The sequence below is a fragment of the Phocoena phocoena genome, chromosome 3, assembly GCF_963924675.1.
Source record: "Phocoena phocoena chromosome 3, mPhoPho1.1, whole genome shotgun sequence".
NCBI classification, from domain to species: domain Eukaryota; kingdom Metazoa; phylum Chordata; class Mammalia; order Artiodactyla; family Phocoenidae; genus Phocoena; species Phocoena phocoena.
This window is the reverse complement of record NC_089221.1, coordinates 160,804,453-160,817,896: the sequence shown is the minus strand read 5'-3', so window position 1 is coordinate 160,817,896 and position 13,444 is coordinate 160,804,453. Positions and strand designations below refer to the sequence as shown.

Sequence of the window (13,444 nt, the reverse complement as noted above, 5' to 3'; positions counted from 1 at the left end):
ACCCGGGCCACCACAGTGAAAGCTCTGAGTCCTGACCACTGGACCGCCAGAGAATTCCCTCCTCTCACTTTTAACATTTTAGCAAAATAAGACTCTTTGAGAATGCTGTTTTGTCCCTCCAGTAATTGCCCTATAGCCATCACGGATGCCCTTCTGATAAGCATGTGATGGGCATGGTACTCCGGGTAGCAGCTTATTCACAGTGGAAGCCTGTTCTGTCTCCTGACTCCAGCGGGTTGGCTCACCTGGCCGGAGGCTACTGGGAGGTAGAGAAGAGAGGTGAGCTTTTCTCCAGGATCCGCGGCTGCAGGATGAGAGTCCACCTGGCAGGCCTGGCACGCATAGTCCTCAGCCATCCCAGACAGACAGACAGGCAGACACCTATCATCTCTTGGTGCCCTGTGAAGAGGACACGGCCTCTGTTACCAGTTGAATCATGTCCCCTAAAAAAGACATGTTGGAATCCTAACTCCCAGTACTTCACAATGTGACCTTATTTGGAAATAGGGTCTTGTAGACTTAAGCAAGTTAAGATGACATCATTAGGGCGAGCCCTAATCTAACACGACTGGTGTCCTTATAAGAAGGGGAAATTTGGACACAGAGACAAGCATAGAGGGGAAGACAGTGTGAAGATATGGAAGGAGGAAGCCGTGTGAAGACGGAGGCAGAGATTGGAGTGATGTGGCCACAAGCCAAGGATACCTAGAGCCCCCAGAAGCTGGAAGAAACAAGAACTTCCTCCCCTAGGGCCTTCAGAGGGAGCATGACTCTGCCAACACCTTGATTTCAGACTTCAGGCCTCCAGAACTATAAGAGAAGAAATTCCTTTTGTTTAATGCCAACCAGTTTGAGGTACTTTGCTATGGCAGCCTCAGGACATTCATCCAGCTGGTAAAAGCGCACCTGAAGTAGCTGAACTTTCAGGTCTCCCTGTGCAGCCCCCTCCCATCTGGGGTGCAACACTGACTCTCGATGGCACCCCCAGTCCAGGGCCTGCCCCAGGGGACTCCAGATATGTCTGTTCCTCCCACTTCCCACGCTGAGATCTGCCCATTTGTTTCATCAGGGCATTTTAACACATGGCCTCATCACAACGTGAACTCTAACACCAGAAACAGTTATGAAGAGACCCTGGCTATTTTGTCCATTTTCACTTAGAAATCCTGGGGTTTTTTCCTCACTAAAAGGTATGCCCAAATTAAATGTGTTCCCTTTATACATTTTCTATTGGTTCCAGGCTCTTACAAAGTATGTGAGATAAAAAGAGAGAATCTCTCCCTAGTTTCTCTGCAATAGTTTGGCGTGGACCTTTCCTGATATGTGTATGTATCTTTATGAACACTCATGCATGCATACACACACACACACACACACACACACACACACACACACACACGTGCGCATGCGTGCACCCAAAACTGTCACTCATTCAACCAAAAGGTATTCATATGTAGAAAATTGATCCAAAGATCCCTGCTCTGGTGGGGTTTACCCTCTAGTGAAGGGAGAAAGCCAAGACACGATAAACACAATAAATAAGTTATATAGTATATCAGAAAGGAATAAACACAGGCATACCTTGGAGATACTGTGGGTTTGGTTCCAGACCACTGCAATAAAGCAAATATCACAATAAAGCCAGTCACAGAAATTTTTTGGTCTTCCAGTGCATATAAAATTATGTTTACACTATACTGTAGTCTATTAAGAGTGTAATAGCATGATGCCTAAAAAACAATGTACATACCTTAGTTTAAAAATATTTTATTGCTAAAAAATGCCCACCATCATCTGAGCCTTCAGTGAGTCATAGTAGTAAAGTCAAAGATCACTGATCACAGATCCTCATAACAAATATAATAATGATAAAAAAGTTTGATGGACTTCCCTGGTGGCGCAGTGGTTAAGAATCCGCCTGCCAACGCAGGGGACACAGGTTCGATCCCTGGTCCGGGAAGATCCCACATGCTGTGGAGCAGCTAAGCCCGTGTGCCACAACTACTGAGCCTGCACTCTAGAGCCCACGAGCCACAACTACTGAGCCCACGTGCTGCAACTACTGAAGCTCGAGCGCCTAGAACCCATGCTCCACAGCAAGAGAAGCCAGCTCAATGAGAAGCCCACGCACCATAATGAAGAGTAGCCCCCGCTCGCCGCAACTAGAGAAAGCCCACGTGCATCACAAAGACCCAACACAGCCAAAAAATATTTTAAAAAAGAAAAGAAAAAGTTTGAAATATTTCGAGAATTCCCAAAATGTGACAGAGACACAAAGTGAGCAAATGCTGTTGGAAAAATGGCGCCGATAGACTTGCTTGATGCAGAGTTGCTGCAAACCTTCGATTTGTGAAAAACACAGTATCTTTGAAGCACAATGAAATGAGGTATTCCTGCATAGTTGTCCCTCAGTATCCATGGGGTATTGGTTCCGGGACCCCCCTGCAGATACCAATAGCTGCAGATGCTCAAGTTCCTTATATAGAATTGTGTAGTATAGTGAGCCCTCTGTACTGGTGGGCTCCACATCCTCAGATACAGAGAACTAACTATATTATGAAAAAGTAAAAAAACAAAAACAACAACAACTGAGAAGGCTAGGAGGGTGAGGAGATCAAGGTGTCAGAACAGCAATCGTACCTCTTACTGAGGAGGTGGTGAGGAGTTTTGCCATGGGAGTATCCAGGTGAAGTATATTACAGGCAGAGGGAACAGCCAGTGCAAAGGCCCTGGGGCAAGAGTGCTCTGGCCAGACCAGGAGCCTACAGGGGGTTTGGAGCAGAAAAGTGAGGGCTATGCCATTTGTTTGCATTGTTTGGCATGGTATCACCCAGAGTTGGCAAACTACGGCCCCCAGGCCAAATCCAGCCTGCAGCCTGTTTTTATAAATAAAGTTTTATTGGCACAAGGCCATGCTCATTCATTTACATATCGTCTGTGGCTGCTTTCATTCTCCAGTGGCAGAGTTGAGTTGTTGTGAATTTCCTGTATTAAACCCCTTTCTGTTAAAAGATCTCAAGTGGCTTCTGTTTCCCACCTTGTTCCCTGACTGACACACTACGTTATGACACATAATAAATTGTGATACGTCAGTAGAACTAGACACAAGTTCAGCCACCCTCAAGGATGAATGTGGTAGGCTGAATAATGTCCTCCCCCGACCCAAAGATATTTGTGTCCTTATCCTCAAAACCTGTAAATATCATGGTTATGACAAAAAGGACTTTGCAGATGTGATTATGTTAAAGATCTTGAGACGATAGTGAGATTATTCTGCATTTGCAGGCGTGTCCTAAATGTAGTCACAAGCAAGTGTCTTTATGAGAGGGAAGCAGAGCAGAAGGCAGTCTCACACAGAAATAGGAGATGTGGCAACAGAAGCAAGAGGTGGGTGCCATCCAGGAAAGGGTCACTCGACAAGGAACTCAGGCAGCCTTAGATGCCTGGAAAGTCAAGGGCAAAGATTCTCCCCTTGAGGGACTTCCCTGGTGGTCCAGTGGCTGACTCCGCGCTCCCAATGCTGGGGGCCAGTGTTCGATCCCTGGTCAGGGAACTAGATTCCACGTGCCGCAACTGAAGACCCCAACTATAAAAAAAAAAAACAAAAAAAACCCTGCATGCCGCAACGAAGATCCCACACACAGCAACGAAGATCCCACGTGCCGCAACTAAGACCTGGTGCAGCCAAATAAATATTTTTAAAAAAGGTTCTCCCCTTGAGCTTCCAGAAGGAACTAGCCCTGCTGACACCTCGACTTAGCTTGATGACACTGGTTTCAGACTGCTGGCCTCCAGAGCGGTAAGAGAATAAGTGTATGTTGTTTTAAGCCACCAGGCTGGTGGTAATTGGTTACAGCAGCTGTAGGAATACAGACTGTTTTGTAGATTGTTCTTTCATTGAACAATATGTCATATATCTTTCTGTGTCAGCATACGTAGCTCTCCTTTGTTCTTTTTATCAACTCCCTGATATCTCATTGTGTGGAGGTAACCTTATTTACTTAGCCATTCTCCCTTCTGATGGACATTTAAGCTGTCTCCAAGGTTTTACAAAGTTGCCCATCCGACTTCTGGAAGTTTTATCACAGCATGGTATGTGAGCCTTCATTAACTGCATTTGGTCTCTTTTCTTTGATTGATTAAAAATGACGCATGTGTGTTCCTGATGAAAAGCGCCCTTGAGATTATCTGCCCCGCATCCCACACTCCGCTCCCTCCACGACCCTGGCCTGGGACCAGTTCCCAAACAGCTCACTCAGCAGATGTCTGATGATTTCAGAAAGCGAAAGTGTCGAGGGTCATGTCCGTCAACTCTCTGCAGAGCCCTCTAGGGCCATGCCCGAGACGTTGCCCATCAAAGCCAAGTTCAGAGCCTTGACCACACCATGACCACAAGGGTTTCCATCTTTATTATCCCTTCCATCACTTCCACAGTGGGCTGGCTCAACTTACAAACCAAACAAAGATTTTCCTGCTGGCACCACACTTGCCCCGTGGAGAGCTAGAAGCTCCTGGCCTTCGGGGCCAGAGCTGACCTGGCCACGGGCCAGCGATTTGTGCAGTCACACGGCGGTGTCTGCATCAGCCTCCCTGAGCTGTCTTGAGAGGCCCGGGAACACGAGGCCGTTGGGATCAACATCTACAGATTTGGTGTCAGGGACAAACAGGGAGGGGGGCAGATCTGCGGAGCTGCAAGGCGGGCCCAGGCAATGGCTGAGCCAAAGCAATTTGCAATTATTCTGAAATTATGAAGCAGAACAAGACATGTCTTGAAGAATCCTGAAGATATTTTATGCAAAATGACTTGTGAAATTACATGATGACCCTCGAACAGACAAACATTTACGAGCTATACTTTCTAACTGCCTGTGATCTAATCACTACCTGTAATCTAGTCACACAGGGGAAAAATGATTTGGGGTGCATCCCACTCTTCGTGAGCTCTTTCCTGTAACCCTTTTTAACCCCCGTCCCATGCAATGTCTTTGCATCTTCTGTCTCCCTGCGTCTCCTTTGACAGCTGGAGACCCAAAGACCCTATTTCCAATCAAGATCGCATTCACAAGTTCCAGGGCAAGAAGTAGGACTAAGGATATAATTTTTTTTGCCAGGGGATACCTTTCAACTCACTTACAGGGGTCAAGCTCTTTTTCTCCTTCAATTCTAACAGCACTTACTTTTTTACTGACAAAGTTTTCCTAACAGCAAATTAATCTCAATCCTATGAAACAAATGATTTGTGGATTAACGGTAAATAAGAGATTTTTCTCTTCGAGACTTGAATCTTAATGGAAATAGTGTAGATTTAAGTTGGGAACTCAGTTCTATTGGGTTGGCCAAAAAGTTTGTTCAGGGTTTCCCATGACGTCAAAACCCAAACGGACTTTTTGGCCAGCCCAACACTATTCTGGTATAGTAAATGATCAGCAGATGACAAACTACGATACGGAATGCAGAATTTAGTCCATGCACTAATACCAGCAGAGGATTCTAAAATTTGTTTTTAAGATGCTCACGGATTTGCTCAATACATCTGACTGAAAAACAGCTCCTTGTTGATCATTTTTTTTTCAATGAGAACATTTAAGTTGGGGTCAAGTTCTCTGCCTGGTGCCTAGTCTCCAGGCTGCCATCCCAGGGAACACTTGTAGGTGCAGGGGGCTGCAGGGCTCCACCCGCCAAGGAAGGAATGGGCCATGCAAAGGCTGCTGGGAACAGCCTTCCATACTGAGTGCCCAGAGCAGGGTGCAGGAGGGAAGCACCTGGCTGGGGAACGTGGGCGAGGGAGAGAGGAGGGCGGTGAGATTCTGGGACAGCCACCGTCTCCCGGATGCAGCCTCCTCAGGTGAGGACTGCAGACAACAGTCATCCGTACTCGAGGTGGTTGTGAGAAAAAGGCAAAAAGAAAAATGACGTGATTTATACCCAGTACGTGGTGTATGATGAACCACAATCATGAAGGCCAACTATTATTATTATTGATGCTATTATTGTTGTTGACGGTCTCTTTCACATCAGGGACTTTGTGGGGCCCTTTCCAGTCCTCAGCAGAACCACGGTTGGTTTTCTCCACCAACTTTGATAAGCTGTGAAGGGTGCCTCAGGAAGGAACCTGGGAAACATCATGCTGAGTGAGAGAAGCCAGGCCCCAAAGTCCACACGTTGTATGATCCGCTTTACATGAAATCTTCAAAGCAGGCAAATGTAGAGAGACGGCAGATTAGTGGTTGCCAGGAGCTGCAGGGGGATTAGAGAGTGACTGCTAATGGGGACGGGGGTCTCCCTTTTGGGGTGATGGAAATGTCCTAGAATAGGTTATGGTGATGGTTGTACAACTCTGTAAAATACTAAAAACTGTTGAATTGTACCGTTTAGATGGGTTAACTTTCTTATTTTTTAAAAATTTTATTTATTTATTTTTATTCAAGTTGAGTTGATTTAGAAGGTTGTGTTAGTTTCAGGTGTACAGCAAAGTGATTCAGTTATACATACATATATATCTATTTTTTTTCTTTTTTTCAGATTCTTTTCCCTTACAGGTTATTACAAAATACTGAGTATAGTTCTCTGTGCTCTACAGTAGGTCCTTGTTGGTTATTTTATATACAGTGTGCATATGTTAATCCCAAACTCCTAATTTATCCCTCCCCCCATTTCCCCTTTGGTACCCATAAGTTTGTTTCCTATGTCTGTGGATCTATTTCTGTTTTGTATATGAGTTCATTTGTATCATTTTTTTTTAGATTCCACATATAAGCGATATCATATATTTGTCTTTCTCTGTCTTGCTTATTTCACTTAGTATGATAATCTCTAGATCCATCCATGTTGCTGCAAATGGCATTATCTCATTCTTTTTCATGACTGAGTAATATTCCACTGTATAAATATACCACATCTTCTTTATCCGTTCATCTGTCGATGGACATTTAAGTTGCTTCCATGTCTTGGCTATTGTAAATAGTGCTGCAGTGAACACTGGGGTGCATGTAACTTTTCGAATTATGGTTTTCCCCGGATATATGCCAGGAGTGGGATTGCATGATCATACGGTAGCTCTATTTTTGTTTTTTTAAGGAACCACCATACTGTTCTCCATGGTGGCTGCACCAATTTACATTCCCACCAACAGTGTAGGGGGGTTCCTTTTTCTCCACACCCTCTCCAGCATATATTATCTGTAGACTTTTTGATGATGGCCACTCTGACCTATGTGAGGTGATACCTCATTGTAGTTTTGATTTGCATTTCTCTAATAATTAGCACATCTTTTCATGTGCCTACTGGCCACCTGTATGTCTTCTTTGGGGAAAATTCTATTTAAATTTTCTGCCCATTTTTAAAAAATTTTATTTTCATTTATTTATTTCTTTTATTTTTAGCTGCGTTGAGTCTTCGTTGCTGCACGTGGGCTTTCTCTAGTTGTGGCGAGTGGGGGCTATTCTTTGTTGTGGTGCACGGGCTCCTCATTGCAGTGGATTCTCTTGTTGTGGAGCATGGGCTCTAGGTGCACGGGCTTCAGTAGTTGTGGCACGTGGGCTCAGTAGCTGTGCCTCGCGGGCTCTAGAGCGCAGGCTCAGTAGTTGTGGTGCACTGGCTTAGTTGATCCACGGCATGTGGGATCTTCCCAGACCAGGGCTCGAACCCGTGTCCCCTGCATTGGCAGGCGGATTCTTAACCACTGTGCCACCAGGAAAGTCCTTTCTGCTCTTTTTTTTTTTTTTTTTTTTTTTTTTTTTGCGGTACGCGGGCCTCTCACCGTTGTGGCCTCTCCCGTCGCGGAGCACAGGCTCCGGACGTGCAGGCTCAGCGGCCACGGCTCACGGGCCCAGCCGCTCCGCGGCACGCGGGATCCTCCCGGACCGGGGCACGAACCCGCGTCCCCTGCATCAGCAGGCGGACTCTCAACCACTGCGCCACCAGGGAAGCCCTCTGCTCATTTTTTGATTGGGTTGTTTGTTTTTTTGATATTGAGCTGTATGAGCTGTTTGTATGTTTTGGAGATTAATTTCTTGTTTGGTTGCATCATTTGCAAATATTTTTTCCCATTCTCTAGATTGTCTTTTTGTCTTTTTTATTTTTTTTTTTTGGTCTTGTTTATAGTTTCCTTTGCCGTGCAAATCTTTTAAGTTTAATTAGGTCCCATTTGCTTATTTTTATTTCCATTACTCTAGGAGAAAGATCCAGAGACATATTGCCGTGATTTATGTCAAAGAGGGTTCTGCCTATGTTTTCTTCTAGGAGTTTTATAGTATCAGGTCTTACATTTAGGTCTTTAATCCACTTTGAGTTTATTTTTGTGTGTGGTGTTAGATACTGTTCTCATTTTATTCTTTACATGTAGCTATCCAGTTGGGTGAACTTTCTAGGAAGTGAATTATATCTCCATATAGAGGTAGGAGAGGGGTGAGGCCTGTCCCCAGAGCTGAAGCCCATAGGAGATGTGGCCGGTGAGGAGGGATGAGCTGGGGGAGGTAGGCATGAGCCCTTCTGGCTCACAGGGCAGCAGGAGGCCGAGTGCGAGGGGGGTGGTGGGCGGGGGTGGGGCATGGGCTTGGGGAGCCAGGATGATGAGGGAGCCTCGGAAGGTTTGCATGAAGGAGCTGTGAACTGTCCTCTCCTGCAAAGCAGCTGCCTTGTGAGCTGGTCTGTCTTGCTCCCGGGCTGCCTGGTCCCTGTGTCACACCTGGGAGGCCACCCACGTGCGCTGTGGGAAGAGTTGTCCTCTACGGACCGTGGGCTTGGGGCTGGCTTTATATCCCAGGTTTCGGTCCCCACTGATGCCCTGGGATGTGAGCCTTGCTGTCAGAGGTTCTGGAACTCACCTGTTAGAACTGATCTTCCTAAATATTGTGAGTTGCTGAGGGCTGGGCCAGCCTGGTCCATCTTTTAGCAGGTGGTTCACTGGCCTTGTGGGTGGTTTCCATAGTACTCGATGAGGGAAGGGGAGAAGGGGAAGAAGTAGTCACCTCACCTGGGAGCTATCTACACCTGCCCACCACACCTGGGGGATTATCTACCCCTGTCCACCTCACCTGGGGGGCTGTCTACACTTGCCCACATCACCTGGGAGCTGTCTACACCTACCTACCTCATCCGGGGCGGGGGGGGGTTCTGTCCCTGGCCCCCTGCAAGTGGGTCAGCGGTACTGTTGGCCCAGTGGACATCTCAGGCCCTGCCCGCTATTGACCCAGTCTCCTGCAGAGTTAGGTGGGTCCACCCACAGAGCAGAGGGTGCTTGGAGCTGCTGGTGGCCTAGCGGCTCTTCAGTTCTCTCCTGGCCCAGGGCGTGTCCAGAACATTCCTGGCACTGAGCTGGCATCTTCCCCAGGACAGAAACAGCCTGACTGGCAGAGCCAGAGCGTTCACTGTGGCACTTTTATTTCCAGTCTGTTTGCCCAGAAGGCAGAATCAGCCAGGATGCCCATGTGGGCCTGAATTGTCTGGCCCTCGGTTTTCTCCTCCATCAGATCTCAGGACTGGCGTGCCATCCGAGGCAGGTTCCCACTCTCTCACCTGTCGGGAGACTCCAAGAATGAATGATCGAGGCCAGGTTGAAGCCCAAGGGACAGACAAAGGTGCTGACCCCCCACACACGGGTGCCTGGAGGTGTCTGACTCCGAGAAGGGCCTCAGTTGGCACTCTCAGCTCCTCCCAGGACAGATGCAATGCCCCGCATGGCACTCTGCCTGAAGGTTTATGGCCCTGGGTGATGTAGATGGGTGTAGACAGCCCTCAGGTCAGGTGGGTGGGTGCAGACAGCCCCCAGGTCAGGTGGGTGGGTGCAGACAGCACATGTTATGGGGACTCACTCTGAGGCACAGCCACCCAGCTGACGGAGCACCCCAGGAGGGGCTTCACAATGATGAAGCACTGGACAGGACCTGAAAGCTGAGAAGGAGCCTCAGGGGTACAGAGGGTGCATCACTGAGTGTTCCCCCAAGGGTGGCCTGCAGGGGATGCCTGGGGTCTGTCCCAGCGACAACGTGGCTGTTTGGGGGTCCCAAGGGAGACAAGCTGACCAGCGGTCTGGGGTCTGATGATCACGGAGGGTGTGTCTTTTGCCCTGAAGGAGAAAACCCAGCAAACTGGGGTTTCAGGGAAGTGATTCTGGGGACATCCTATCAGACGTTTCTGTCGTCAAGTGTGGAATAGCAAGGCTGGTGCACGTGCTTAGAAGTGCAGGCAAGGCACCTGCAGGCCTTCAGGGCCACGCTGACACTGCCCCGGGGCCCATATCTGACCTGAGAACTGACGGGCTGGACGTGGCTGGCCCGGGGACCGCCTGCCCATCACTGCCCTCGCTGGGCTTGTGTGCACTCCCAGCCCCGAGGAGATGGGATGGGCCCCATGGGGCCAAGAGAGGAGCCTGGCTTGATCTCTGGGTACCCCCATTCCAAGATGGTCCACAGCAACCAGACTTAACCCTCCCCACTTCCCCATGCTCTTTGGAACAGCCACAAACTCCTTCCTGTCGACAGGGCGCTATGTGACATCGCTGTGCTCAGAGGGGCATCTGGGGACTGCTGGCTTCTCCCAGACCCAGGCAGGGCAGAGTCCGAGAGTACGTTTCAGACCCATTTGTCCCACTCGGCAGAGTTCTCAGATGTCTCCCCCTCCTTGAAAGTCTTGGTCCTGTGTCCCATTCTCCTGCATCTCCACTTTTTTTTAAAAAAAATGTAGGGGAATATGGCCACCATTTTGTAGTAAGTGTAAACAGAGTGTGACCTTTAAAGATTTATTAGAGAAGCAGCTGTGTCATCACATTACCGGGCTGGGCGGCCGCCCGCGGAAACTTGAAACGGATGATGGGTTGCTGGCAGGTGGTGGGGCTGGGGTCGGAGGCTATGGCGCCGGACCCCGAGAGCACCGGCTGGGCTGTGGAAGAGGAGCCGGGGCCCCTCGAGAAAGGTTTGTTCGAAGATGAAGATTCATGCAGTGATTGTAGCAATCATGATAAACCAGGTACTAGTTTACCAAGTTTTGCGCCAGAAAGTCAACTTGTGTTCTATGAGTGATTCAGCGCTTATCAAGATTTACATTTTAGCTGACTGCAAGGCCTCTTGAGGTAAAAGAATTCACAGCTGAGTTCTTAGAGAAGGTCCTCGAATCATCTGGATGGCGGGCAGTCTGGCACACAAATGTGTTCGAGGTGCTGGTTGCAGTCACAGATGTGGACTTTGCAGCCTTGAAGGCGGTGGGGAGGCTTGCTGACCTGGACCCGTACCTCTGTGAATCTCAAGTGAGCACTTTTACTTTGGAGTGTATGAAAGAGCTCCTTGATCTGAAGGAACACTGGTTGCAGGAGCTGTGGCTGGTGTTTGATGGTTCTGGAGTATTTGACCGGACAGCACTTGCAGTTGAGCATATCAGGTTTTTCTATCAGAACATCTGGAGGAGTCTGGCTGAAGAAGAGGATGAGTTTGATTATTTTGTTAGATGTGCTGCACCTCGACTGAGATTGCATGATGACATTCTTGAAGACCAAGTTCCTTCAGGACTTATTGTTGACTATCGGAATCTGTCGACTCAGTGTGAGGAGAGTTACAAGAGATTTTTAAATCTGAGAAGCTGTTTGTCAAATTGTAACTCTGATTCTGAGCGTGCCGGAAGGGTTAAAATTCTATTCAGAGATCGAACAGTTGAAACGAAAGCTAAAACTCATAGAGAATCCTTTGTTGAGATACGTGTTTGGTTATCAGAAGAATTCTAATATACAAGCAAAGGGCATCCGTCCAAATGGCCAGAAGGTCACCCATGTGGTCTCCTCCACCACGACGACTGGTCTGCTGTAGTCCCTGCTCAGGGATAAGCTTTGTCCAGAGTCTTGTACGGAAGAAATAGAAATTCAGTTCCATAGGGATCCATTGTCTGCTATAAATGCCTGCTATGAGGGCGACACTGTTATTGTTTGTCCTGGCCATTACGTGGTACATGGTACATTCTCCGTGGCTGACTCCATTGAGTTGGAAGGGTATGGTCTACCAGATGACATTGTGATAGAAAAGGGAGGCAAAGGAGACATTTTTTGTGGATTGTACGGGTGTGGATATTAAAATCTCAAGCATAAAATTTGTTCGGCAAGATGCCGTGGAAGGAATCTTAATTATTCACCGTGGCAAGACTACATTGGAAAACTGTGTACTGCAGTGTGAAACTACAGGAGTCACAGTATGAACGTCAGCAGAATTTTTAATGAAGAACTCAGATTTATAGGGTGCCAAGGGTGCAGGTATAGAAATATATCCCGGGAGTAAGTGTACCCTGAGTGACAATCGGATCCATCACTGCAAAGAAGGGATCCTCATCAAGGACTTCTTAGATGAGCATTATGACATTCCCAAAATATCCGTGGTGAATAATGTCATACATAATAAGGAAGGTTATGGTGTTGTCTTGGTGAAACCTACAATTTTCTCTGACCTGCAAGAAAATGCCCAAGATGAAACTGAAGAAAATAAAGTTCAGACAAGTGAAGAGACGGATGTAGCTGAAAGAGTGGATCTAGAAGAGCTGATTCAATGTGCAACTGGTAAAATGGAGCTTTATGTGAGAGTGACCTTTCTGAGCAAGTTGAAAGCGATCGCGAAATGGTAAATGAACTAGTTGCTGCCTCCACACAAAGGCCACACGAAGAAGAAAAGGTTGAGTGAACTGGGGATCACGCAAGCTGATGACAACTTAATGTCACAGGAGATGTTTGTTTCAATTGTGGGGAACCAGTTCAAGTGGAATGGGGAAAGGGAGTTTCGGCACATTTCTGTTCTGACCACTGTGACGTAAATAGATAGCAAAAGATTGGATTTTGCACATGCTGGCCCCAAGAATCACTGCTGCTATCATACTTTGCTTCATGTCTGTATTTTGTATCTGATAAATTCGACTGGGTTTGAGGGAAACATAGATTTATTTCTGTCTGTAGGTGTTGCACATGAAACACTCTTTATGAGGAAGGTCATAAAAACATAAAATAGAAAATATTTGGAGATTTCTTATCAAGAAAGTCTTGCTTTTTCAAACACATAGTTCTCATATTAAGTCTACTAGTAACTTTCTAGTATAAATACACCTTAGCACTTCAAAGAGGAGGAAGAAAGGCAGGGAATGCAAGATGAGTGCACAAAAACACAATAGGACTCAATGTGCAGTATTCTATTTTTTTTTTTTTTTTGCGGTACGCGGGCCTCTCACTGTTGTGGCCTCTCCCATTGTGGAGCACAGGCTCTGGACGCACAGGCTCAGCGGCCATGGCTCACGGGCCCAGCCGCTCCGCGGCACGCGGGATCCTCCTGGACCGGGGCACGAACCCATGTCCCCTGTGTCGGCAGGCAGACCCCCAACCACTGCGCCACCAGGGAAGCCCTAGAGTTGTCTTTTTAATCCCAATTATAGTGAGTCTGATATCCATGCTTTATTTGCATAATACTTGTCTTAAAAGCTTTTA

The 13,444-nt window shown here is 47.4% G+C and overlaps 1 pseudogene; it reads left to right on the top strand.

Annotated features, from left to right (window-relative positions):
- Positions 1 to 10,847: 10,847 nt before the first annotated feature.
- LOC136120367 (SHC SH2 domain-binding protein 1-like) lies at positions 10,848 to 12,769 on the top strand (annotated as a pseudogene).
- The last annotated feature ends 675 nt before the right edge of the window (positions 12,770 to 13,444 follow it).